Genomic DNA, 12,311 nt, shown 5'->3' on the forward strand with positions numbered 1-12,311 from the left:
AATATTCACCACTTCAACTTAAACACGGTGGTAGGCATTTTTTGTGTCAAATTAAAACAAAACAAGATTATATTTTGCAGGGATTTTTTCAGACAGTATGGCGACAGCAGGAACACTGAAGAAGCTACATGCATCTTTCAAGTTCTGTTTTGTGGAAGTAGTGATTTAGAGGAAATACGGACAAAAGAGGAAAACTGAAAGTAACACAGAAATTCACTAGTGGAAAGAATGCATTAGCTTTCAGGAAGAATGATGCCGGCACCTCGAGAAATAGGCATATATATCTTTAATGTGATAGATAAATATCTCTATATATATACATATAATTAATTTATTGGAACGGCTAAATGTTAATTTATAGTTTCAATAGCGTCATACAGTTAAGTGACATTAACAGCCTCCCATCAGATGGGACATGGCGTTTGGACTTAAGTTTACGTGAATCTGAAAATATATATTTTACACACACGCACAAACGTGATTCAAAAGCAAAGTTCAAGGTAGAGGCTTTTTTGGGTAAAGGTGGCAGTTTATATATAAAGATAGCACTGGGCGTGGGATCTCTGCAGTTTCCAAATGCATAAAATATGAATATCATTTCAAACAATACTGGGTGTAACAATACGGCGTGAATGATTGTAACAACGTACAAATATTTAACTTTTGTTCTAGGGTCTCTCTCTTGTACTGTACTGGGTTAAAAGAGGGCAATGAGATCCAGGGTTCGAAGATGGCCGCAATTCCCCCCTCACAAATATTTTAATCCGTTCATCTAGCTATTTGAAAAAAGAATTACGTTTTATCTATTTATTTTAATTTTTCGCTGTTTCTCGAACCTGTTTTTATTTTTTTAACAAAGAAATGGCAAAACTTCACTTTACAGTTTCGATTTTGTATTCCGGAGACTTTTCCCTTTGCCTATTTTAATTTTTATTGAAGTCTTTAAGTTCCTTATTTGCTATTTTAAACGTTAAAGATGATTATTTATGTTTTATATGCTTAAATTCTGCTATATTTATTTATTTTTCATAAAGTATTAAGCTTTGGCGGACTAGAGAGCTGAATACACATATAACTAAACAAGCAAACATGTAAATAAATAGGTAATTTTACTAATGCAAGTGCGTATATTGGACACATACATCTTTCTGAAAGAAAGGAATCTTAGGCCTGCAGTATATTTGTGCAGAGCTGTTCATTTAGAGACCGTTCGCTTTGCCATTAATATATATCCATTAAATCTGACTTTATGTATCCCTAAGGTTTTGAACTGAGATCAAATCTCCGGTGCAAACATGTCTTTGCAATAGCAGTTTTGGGCCTAAATCTGTTTTTTTTTAAGAAAGGGAGGATTATGTAAGTTGTCTCTTTCCCGAGACTGAGATATTTTATAGCCATTCTGTCAAATCACGCACAGGCGCCAACTCAGGGGAAACAAACTTTATTAACAAAAAAAAATTAACTCTGAAATATTACCCCCTCCCCCCGCGACCTCACGTTACCAACTGTAAATATTTTTAACAACAAAAAAAATCTAAATCCTGACGATGACAGATTAGGACATTCCTATTGACAACTGACTAACTACAGATTTGGTGGAGTTGTCCTTTTCAACCTCAATTAAATCTGCTTTCGTGACTAAAGTTAAAACTGTACAGTCCGCACATATTTTAATTCACTGGAAGCAGCAGCAACGAATCATCAATGTGAGTTGGAAATACAACCGGAACTCATATGTTCTGCTGTTAATTGAATTAGGTTGTAGATGGGATTCGACGCCTCTCACACCCCTACCCACCCCGAGAAATACATCATCTAAAATGAAATGAAAACACCTTTGTATGTAGAACTGGACTTACTTACAATTTACAACCGGGTAATATTGCAGAAACGCAATAGTGGATTGTAGCATGTTATTGCCACATGGACGAGACACACGTGGGGACACTTTTTCTACCCGGAACTGCAGCAATAATTCTACAGAAATGACTAAGGGGCGACTTTCAAGAGAATAGGCTGAGGGATTATCCCGTCCCCTGCTTGTAACGAGACCCTGGAGGACAGTATTTTGGGCACCGTCTAGGACAATCTAAAGCGCAGGCAACTCTTTGTGGGGGAGAGAGAGTAAAGGGGTGAGAGGGGAATTATACAGTGGATATCATGCATACCAAATAAACACAGAATATAAATGCAGGACTCAGAAAGTGTTCTTTAATACAATAGTTCCACATTAGTGTATGTATGTGTGTATATACACTCGTTAATCTCTGGATAGATTATGCAGTTACGTTATAGTCCTTACCTAAACACATACGCACAAAATTGCATAACTGGGTCGATAGACACATAATTCGGCTACATTTTATGATTCATTGTGCATGTAAATACCACATGTACTCGCGCGCAGTGAAAAACGGGTCTGTTAAAAAGGGGCTGAAATTGCTGCTCTCACACGTTGTTAAGGATATACTGCTGCAAAACTGCAGATTTGGATTATTTTTTAAAATAAAGGTTTGTAGAAACTATGAGGTTAGATTGCACAGTTGAATAGTGAGGCATAAAATAATTATTAAAAACACATGGAGATTTGGGATACTTTTAGTGAGATTGTGAAAACAGTCCCGCCCAACAATTAGATTAACCAAATTATGAATTTGATAAGTAATACGTCCTTCTCATAGGTTTCATTTGACCTCCATAATCCGTTGGTACCTTTACTTTTAAAACACGGTGTTTTACACACGAATTTACGTGTATTCCTTGCACAAGGGTCTTGGTAAACAGTGTATACGTCCAGTTTTAGTATACGTGCTGCTGAACAGCCAGAATTTACCGATCAAAGCAATTTATATGTGCTTATTGAATAACAACATTCATTTTGTATCCCCTGCGAAAAAAAACCCATGGGGATTGTAAACTATTAAAGTTTACATCATAAACGACACTTTTGTACAGAGTTTTTTTGAGATCGTGCAGTTTTTCCTTTAGTCCGAATTAACGTTGAAATTTACAATGGAGGCCACGCGTCCCACAAGCATTCAGAAACGTACAGCGCAGAATCCAATGTGCTCTTGATAAGAATTACTGCGTCGATTAAAAAAACATTGAGGCAGAAGTGAGCGTGGAACGATCCCCGATGCTGGTGGTTGCACGGTGAAAACGAGCCATATATAATTCTAAGATATTTAAATCAGATTCATACAATAAAGGTGACAGCAACAGCACCAGGAGCCCTGCATAGTCATTGTTTATAGAAGAATTACAATCACGGAGCTGTATTTAAGTAAAGAAATCTTTTTCCAAGGGTCGCATTATTTTTTCCAGATTTGAAACAGAGTTCATTAATAGCTCCTTAATAGAGTAACACTAAATCCGAGGAGGGTTACGTATTGCGAGCAGGACATTTACTGCAAAGTGGTGTCAAACGCTAATTACCATGGAGAAATTCACACAAACATTTGATTTTTAAAACTTACACAAAAATATTGATTTCTCTTCCATAATGCAACAATAATAAGACGGGCACCGACAATAAATAACCAGTGATACTATCTTAACTGCAAATAGATGTAAGATAATGTTGTAGGTTTTATAGTTTCTCCTAATTAATCAAGTTTAGTATTTAAAAATTTAAATACTCTCACTTTTGAATCCAAACTGGTTAAACTCCCAAATCACACAATTCAGTCCACAATGGTTGTTATGCCCTTAATCCTTCTCTTTCTCGCTCACTATTTCGTTCGCTTTCGTTCAAATGTACAAATGAAGGAAAGTTTAAAATGCTGAGCGGCCACACAAAGAATAGTTGTATATATTTATTTGATATACCAGTGAAATTGGTATGTGTACATATTATCGAATGTACGATGACACCAACAACTTGCATTTTCACAGCGCCTTTAACGTTGAAACAAAAGTTCTAAGTCGCTTCAGTGAATGTAACGCCATCGTCTCAGGTCTTTGGATATAATATGGATACATATATAATAACCATCACATTGAAATGTTAAATTTTATGAGGCTTTTATCGGTTCCATTAATTCTAGGTTTATTCTTGGAAAGTTTGTACAAATGGGAAAGTTCAGGAAATTCTCCCGTTTTATTTCACAAAACTCACCGTCAGAACAGAAAGTCACCGCCGTTTACTATCAGCTCGAGTCGGTGCGCGGTAGCCACTGAGAGAGGGACAATACCGGGTCTTATCAGTTGCTAACCGACAACGTACGGTCTTTTTACACACACACACATATATATATACGGTTAGAAGACGATGAAAATTAAATATAATTTGTCACAACTCGATTGTATTTGTGCAGGTCTATTATAATTTATACTTTTGCTACTTAAAAATATACTGTTGAAGCGGAGATCGGTTGACTTTCAGCTTCAATCAAGCAATTTCCTGGGACATTTCTGCATCTTTCATATGATTTCGCTGCAACTTAACCAATGATCAGTCTCCCACACAGACTCGTTTGGAAACGATCTAAAACTCGATCGTTAGTCGTTCAAGTTAAGTTTAAGATTGTAGGAACTTACAGGGAGAAGGCGTCACAGTTACCAAGTTCCGAAGGCGAATCCTGCACTTTTCTTATTTTGTTTTATAGTTAATTTCGGAATCTCACAGAGGGCCCGGAGAATGAAACAGTGCGACGCCACGAAAGGAAATAACGATAATACCACACAATCCACCAAGAGTCTACCTCCCGACAGAAATTTTCCTTGGAAGCACATCGGCTTACGGCAAACCGCAGGTAAAGGAATCAAATATTAAACTCCATGCAGCGAGTTAGCATCTCAATTCGGTAGTTATTCTGTGTCTTTATTGATAGCATGAATCAAACAGAAATAGCCAAGAACGCAGCTCTCTATCTATCTATCTACATATCTATCTGTCTGTCTGTCTGTCTGCCTAACTGTCTCCCTGTCTGTCAGTCTGTCTGTCTACCAATCAATTAATCTATCTAATCTATTTATCTGACTATTTCTCTATCTATCTACTACCAAGCCTCAGTTTTCCAAGTTGAAGGTGACGTAATAATTTCCCCTCCCTCAGCCCATCGTTTCCCCCTTTAACTCGTTGCCTCACAGGGTCACAAAATTGTGGCGCTCTTTACTTTTCTCGGGCTTCTCTTCATCTTTCAAAACGCTGGTTTGTAAAATCCAAACTCAATATCAACAAACCATCGTTTCCTGTGCACCTCTTCTCTCCGAATCTTTTCATATCCCTGTCTCGTTTGGCCTGCATCTGGGCTTCTAAATTAAACTCAAAATCAACCTGTCCATTGATCCAATCTAATTCGCTCAAGGTGAAGGTGATGTCCCAGCATCTTCCTCTCTGCAAACTTCAAGACTCCTTTAAATTCTTTCAGCAGTAGACGAAGCTGCTTTGCATAAATCCTCTACTATAATAAACAGAAACACAAAACACGCAAAAGCGAGGCCTGGATCCTCTGTCTTAATTTAACAATAGGATAGAAAGAGACTAACGCTAATAGTAACAAAGTAATACTCTTATAATAGTCCCCAAGTACTAAACTCCCTCCTCCTTCCTGAATTAATTAATGTTCCAAGTTGGATTGTTACCGATTTTAAAAATTATTGATACTTAAAAAAAACTATTCACATGTGACTAGGAGCTGCGCACAGTTCCAGGGGTTGCAAAAAAATCTCTAAATGAAATGCAGAGAATGAATATTTTAAATCGAATGAGATTTGGTAGTTAACATGGTGATCCTTTAAAATATCACATTTTCAGTAAATTACACTTTGTTAACATCAGCATCAACCCAGATTCCGCGCTGTATATTATGAAACAGAAACACCGGAACTTCCACCACAGTCAACAATTCTGACTTATTATTGGGTCAAATAAATCCACCCATTGACCACATACAATCAATTGTACATTTATTCCTCTCTGAGCTTCTTGTGCCTCGGATGGGAACGTGCCGAATCTATTCCAGGAAGTGATCTTGCATGAGCTTGCGGTTTTAGGCCCACAAGGACATGCTTGATTTTTTTTTCCAGTTAATCCACATTGATGACATTCTGATCACGAGTCTGCGTCAACCATCTCACTCACTCTTAAAGCCGTGTGAAGGTCAAGTTATTTTGAAAACATTCCAAAACGTTCACAGCTCAAACGCAGATAAAGCACTTTTAGCTCCAGAATTTACTCACGGTGCAAATCTATAACTAGGAAAGCAACAATTAATGAAATATGGCCCCATATAATAAATAGCTGGACAGACATTCCTTCTGACTAGCTTATACGTGAATGAATAAAGCAATAAAGGCATCTATCTATCTATCTATCTATCTATCTATTTGTCTGTCTGTCTATCTATCTATATATATATATCTATGTAGTATCTATGTATCTATCTGTCTATCTATCCATCTATTCATCTATTTATCGATCTATCTATCAAACGAGCCCTTTCTCGTGTTCAGACATAAGTTGCCAACCACCAACTCATTGCAAGGGTATCATCTCTTTACAAAACACCCAAATCAAACACGATCACAAGATCTGCACTTATTCGGCGCCTAATTTATTTTTTAGTCGGTATAGCTTTAAGGATTTTGACTTTCCTTCTCGTGGCACTCCGAACACTGACTCTGACATTGTCGGCCCCTGTTGTAGAACAGTCGCATTTTAATCTATTTTCTAAATGTAAAAATAATCGCTTGTCTTTATTTTAGAAAGGAATACCATAAAGGCCCACATTGCATTTCGATTTCTCAACAAATAACTTATTGTCACGGCAAATAGATACATCATTCTGTAGCCACTGTAACAGCAGCGTGTTTCCGTTTTTAATAAAGGAAGAACTATATAAGCGGGATACCTGTAATCAGGTGTTAATTATTGGCTTCTTTTCACTAATAAAAGCTAATCACATTTAGCAACTTTTGAGATTTTAAAACGACATGTAAACGATTTAAAATTAACAACTTGATTTTAATTACTATTTTTGTTGTTTTCGCCACATGAAAATTACATTTTTGCATTTCAGTTCAAGTTTAAATAAAATTTAAGTGAATTTTCTTACTCAGTCTTGTCAGTTTGATCAGGTCGAATGGACTTAAATGTAACAGTGTCGCCTTGACCCAGCTAGCGGATAAAGAGAATGCGTCTACAATGACATATAAAATCCAGCTTTAAATCTTTACCAACAACAGTATTTTAGCTCGGCAAAGCTTGAGGAGGAAATCTCCGTTCAGAATGAAACGAGTACCACGGTTTATTCCTCGTTTCAACTGATTGCAAGGGCGCGTTTAAATTCTAATATTTTTTCTATATAAATTATTATTAAGTAAACGTTGAATTTTCCTCAACTTCTCATCCACTTTGACTTTCGGTCTTTGGTAATAACAATGCGAACTTAGAATGCCAATAAGGATCTGTCGCTCTACATGCTGGCAGCCATAGGAATCTTACACAGTTACGAATATTTGATAAACTTTAATAAATTATAAATGGCTTTCTATTGAATCTTTGGAGTTGTAATCACAGCTTTGCACAATACAACTTTAAAAACAGCATACAATAGGCCCAGGGCCTAAACAAAGATACAACTATTTCCGCGATCAAAAATAAAATGTAGACCCTTTCTCAAGGAAAATATCTTTAGTCGCGTTGTAAAATTATTAATCACTGTTCGAAAATAATGGATCACTTATACTGTCGCTCACGTGATGGCGGTTGCTGCACAAACTGGGAGGATTTTGTTGAACGTTTACTAAAGATTTTTATATACGGTTTCGCAAGAAATGGTGCAAACATATTAAATGCCTTTCCGACGCGCAGTATTTTTCTCTATTTTTCTCTTCCAATTTAGCCATCGGAATAATACAATTTATACATGGGGCACTTTCAAGTAGAATAGCTAATGTTGATTTCATAAAATAAATCCGATTTTTACTTACAAAATAAAAATATTTAAGAATCTGTGTATCCCTGTTAATGCTGCATTAATCTCTGATAATACAGTCATATGTTGGGCTAATCTTTACAAAAGTAGAGAGTAGGTACACCATAACAGTCAACGAGTTTGCACTGACTATGCGATCCATTTAGAGAGTCAAAGATTTATTGGTAATTAATGTTTTGGAATAATAGGTCTTGGAAAATTGGAGATTCTTGTATCAATTGTCTCATTATGGAAGCAATTTTTCTCCGTATGTTGAGACAGCACTGGGCTAAATTAAATGCAAACCGCCGCTGCAATACTTCAGACTGCCACTTGAGGTCAGTGTTGCTCCACAAATGGGACTAAGAAGACCTTGGACTTTAATTGTGACTGTCTTGAGGCTGGATTCAAGGCTAAGAATTATCCATTGTATCCGTAGTTCTATTTGTAGCATTAATATGCACTAACTAAGTTAAACTTCATATGGCACGTCACAATCTAAAAATGATTTTTAAATTTAACTTCAGCGATTTAGATCAAGCTTGATTATTATAATTATAAAATGATGTACGCAAGTAAACCAGCCAATAGACTGATCTAATAAATATTTTTAACTAATAAAACTTCACATTTGAGTCCTTTTGTTGTCCTACTGTGATCCCTAAATTTTAACTTGCATCGAATTTAAACCGGAGAGAGATGGCGATCGGTGCGTTGAAGATATTGTCTCTTTATATATCATAGAGTAACAGACGAGTTATTTTTTAAACTCTGGGTTGAAAGGTTGTCTGCGAACTGTTCAATAATTGCTGGGGCTTCCTACCAGGGAAATGATTGATGTTGGTGTTCATACAGTTTTGAGTTACAGCATAAGCAGGTCGGGAAATAAAAGCCACTTTGAAAGATCATTGTGCATTAAACTGTCTTCCATTCTTTACTGCTTTTCCAATTAGCCACTTCCAACTCTCCGACTAGCCTTCCTGTTGCTTTAAGTTAGTGACCAACAAAAAAAAGGCTGCATCACTGATGAAAAACATTTTTCTTAAGTCTGCTCATTTCTCCTTGTGTAGCATCTATGGTAGAGTTAGATTATCATGAAGATTAAACCGTGTGACAGGCAGTATTAGCCTAATCAGTAATTCAACTTGAAATGATTTATCCTTTTCAGGGTAAATAAAGGTAATGGCATCAGCATTGAGATCAGCACTAACTTCATGCGCTCTTTGGGACGAAAATAATGGATTCCACACATTGAAATCATGACTGAAGCGAGCGATATTTCTTGCAGAGGAAATCAACAGTAAATTAAGGTCAAACTGGGTGTCGAGCGTTTTCAAAGTCAACAACTTTCCTCACACTTTTTTTCAGAATCGAAATAAATAAAATCCCCGTCACACTGAACAAAACATCACATTCCAGACTCACACTAAATGATTACTTTCTGAAACAAAGAAATTAAACATTGAACGAAATACTTATAAAAACAAACTTTGTTACAACAATTCAAAATAATCCAAATCGCAAGGATCAGAAACACACAACGGAACCCACAGAAAACTGCTGAAGAACTCATCAATTCAATATACCAAGGAGTGTTATTTCTAAACACAACACAAATTTCCGAAAATAAGCTAGTAGCAGGATATCTGAACCCAGCTGCTTATGAAAGCGGGAATCTAAAATAATGAACATAGGGAGTTCTATATTCAGGTGTTGCCAAACCAGCTCAATAACACGGAAGAAAGACGCTTAAGTCAAAACAGATCAGGCGACCATGTCCATTTACTCAGTTGCGGTATTTACTGCTTTGACTACATCGATGTGCGGAACCAAAAATCAACCCGGGGGTAAACGCTAAGCAGGGATTATATTAATGCATTAGAATTCTGCAAGTCCAATAAGGAGCTAGACCCCAAGATAAGATAGGGGGGATCTGATTTTCGTTGCGACCTGTTCTTTTTACACGTGGTTTGGTGTCTGCCGTTAGCTCGCCTGATATGCTATTCTGGACCATGCGTGCAACAATCTTCCGCTTCGATTGAATAAAAGCTTCAGTGATGTACAAACAAGATCCAAAACATTACTTTCAAGAATCCCGCCATTGCCAGGAGTAACCTACGGCCACCAGGAAGGTATACTTACTCACCTGTCAGATTCTTACGGTCTGTTTAGGGGTCTCCCCAAACTCTCATTTGTTGCTTTAATACTGCACGCCTTCAGTTCCTCAATGACCATGGGTCGTGGGATCTGTGCTCTTTCCCCCTCCCCGTTCGTACGCGCGCTGCAGATTTTATAACACACTGCATAATATTACTGCTATTAGGGCTTGACGTTGATTGCGCCATCCTGCGGATTATGCAGATTGCCCCCCGTTACTGTTTAGCTTTTGAAAAGAACCCTTCGTGTTATTTAGGAGGCTGTTGTATTTATGTGAAGTCGGCGCTGCGTGTACTTTCCACCTCGTTTGGTCAGTCGGATTGATGCCAAGGGAGGCTCATTTCAAAATGAGTCGTTAACATGTTATTAAAGATCAGTGAAATATAACTGTAGCCATGACAACGGTTTTTGCCTGTTATTGGCGCAACATGGCAAGGTTACAGAACATTGTCCACTGCGTCAGACCCTGGAAGGCCCATCATCCACACAGTTAATAAATAGATTCACTTTCTGTCAACAGGGGGAAAAAATCCAGCGCCAAGTTTGAACGCCTCTTGTTTTTTTTGTGCTTTGAGGCTGCTCGGAGCCATTAACAGATCGTGAAACTGATCCGTTTCCGGAGCGAAGTTTGGAAGTTTGTGCTGTTAGTGGAATGTGTTTGTCTTGACCCCGGGGTCAAAGGTGACCTTGACCTGACGGAAGTTCAAAGACAGTGCTTATTAGACCAGAAGAAAAAAAGACGGTTCGGCACTTAAAGCATTTGCGTTTTCTGAGAAAGGCAGAAAGAGAGGGGCGATAAAAAGCGAGTAGGGAAAGAATGAAGGGGAGACAAGAAGATAAAGAAAAGGAAGACGGGGGGGGGGGGGGTGGAGAGAGAAGCGAGAAGGTAAAAAGGGGAATAAAAACAGAAATATACAACGGATCAGGCAGCGTCTATTAAGAAAAAGGACGGGTTATTTTGCGTTAAGCCCTTCATCAGAATTTGTCAATTTCTGTTTTTAATTATATATGACCAGCGTTTGCAATTTGTTTAAAGAAACAGGCAGCGAGGGTAGAAAAGGGCGGAGAGACAGAAAGACCGAGACAGAGGAATGAAAATAGAAAAAGGAAGGCGGAGAAAGACATGGAAGAAGATGAGAAAGGAGACTGAAACAGAAGATAAGAGAGAGAGCAGGGACAGAGAGAGAGAAAGAACGGAACAGGACAAAACACAGAAAAATAAACTGTTTATTGAATTGTCAACAAAACCCTTGCGTCTTTTTTCCTATCAAAGCGATTCTAGAGAAATAGCTTCATCGACACAACTGCACCAATAAGAATGGGACCTGATGGAGAATTGAGTTTATCAGAGAGATAAAACTACAATAAAAGTTATAGCTCCAGAGATCGAAACATCGATTTCAAGACGAAATTATCTTATTGGACAGGATAGACCGTTGAAAATATGTCTTAATTTTTCTTTTTTTATAAACCTTCGATGTAAACCGGCGGAGCCTGGCCATCCCAATGAGATGCCCATCTGGACAAACTGCTTGAATTTATTTCACCAAATAAAGCCCCGGCCTCTCCTATGAGTTTTGGGTTTAATTCATAGTGTGTACCTCCTTTTCCCCCAAAACAAAATGTTACATGCAGTATTTTCCTTTATTATTTTCTTGATTACCATTTGAAATTCTTTTTCCCCATTTCCTCCCCTTCTCCCCCAAAATTTTGTGTTTCTGTATATTTTAATTTTAAAATTTTTTATTAAGTAACAATGTTGAAAATGTCCATTGCAGTACTATGTATTCAGGAAGCTGAAACTAGCAAATTGGTTCCCCGCCTGTATAGAAGGCGAGTTTGTTTTTAAATATTGATTTGTAGGGTTCTGTCACGGGGGCAAATATGGCCGCTCCGATTCCCATGTATTCTGGGAATAAATAAATGTCCGTCCACGATCTTGGAGTGAGATTATAACTTTTTAGTTTGGCCGTCGTCCATTCAGCAAGTCGTAGTTAAAAAAAAGAAGATAAAGGCAAAGATTGGTTGTACTCAAGAAGGAGAGAGGGAGGGGGACAATTCTTGTTTTACCCGATATGTAAGAAAGTCACAATTCGCATCATGTTTGCAAGTTGTTTTTTGCTATTTTTTTCATTTTATGGCTTCAGTCGAACTTCTCTTCCACGGAGCGAAAGAGACAGAGAGGTAGAAGAACAGAGAGAGAGAGACAAAAGGACGGAGTATGGTGGAGAAATA

The 12,311-nt window shown here is 37.6% G+C and overlaps 2 protein-coding genes across 3 annotated transcripts in view; both read right to left on the reverse strand.

Annotated features, from left to right (window-relative positions):
- The window catches only part of hoxb3a (homeobox B3a), a 90,470-nt gene extending 80,321 nt beyond the window's left edge, over positions 1-10,149 (reverse strand). Inside the window, exon 1 of the mRNA XM_067969378.1 lies at positions 10,066-10,149. The gene's annotated coding sequence lies outside the window, so the exon portion shown is untranslated. The remainder of the gene's footprint in view (positions 1-10,065) is intronic.
- hoxb8a (homeobox B8a) overlaps positions 1-10,153 on the reverse strand; it is a 38,786-nt gene extending 28,633 nt beyond the window's left edge. For both annotated transcript variants that reach the window (XM_067969394.1, XM_067969392.1), the window contains exon 1: positions 10,066-10,153. The gene's annotated coding sequence lies outside the window, so the exon portion shown is untranslated. The remainder of the gene's footprint in view (positions 1-10,065) is intronic.
- Between the last annotated feature and the right edge of the window lie 2,158 nt (positions 10,154-12,311).

The sequence above is a fragment of the Heptranchias perlo genome, chromosome 30, assembly GCF_035084215.1.
Source record: "Heptranchias perlo isolate sHepPer1 chromosome 30, sHepPer1.hap1, whole genome shotgun sequence".
Lineage (NCBI taxonomy): Eukaryota > Metazoa > Chordata > Chondrichthyes > Hexanchiformes > Hexanchidae > Heptranchias > Heptranchias perlo.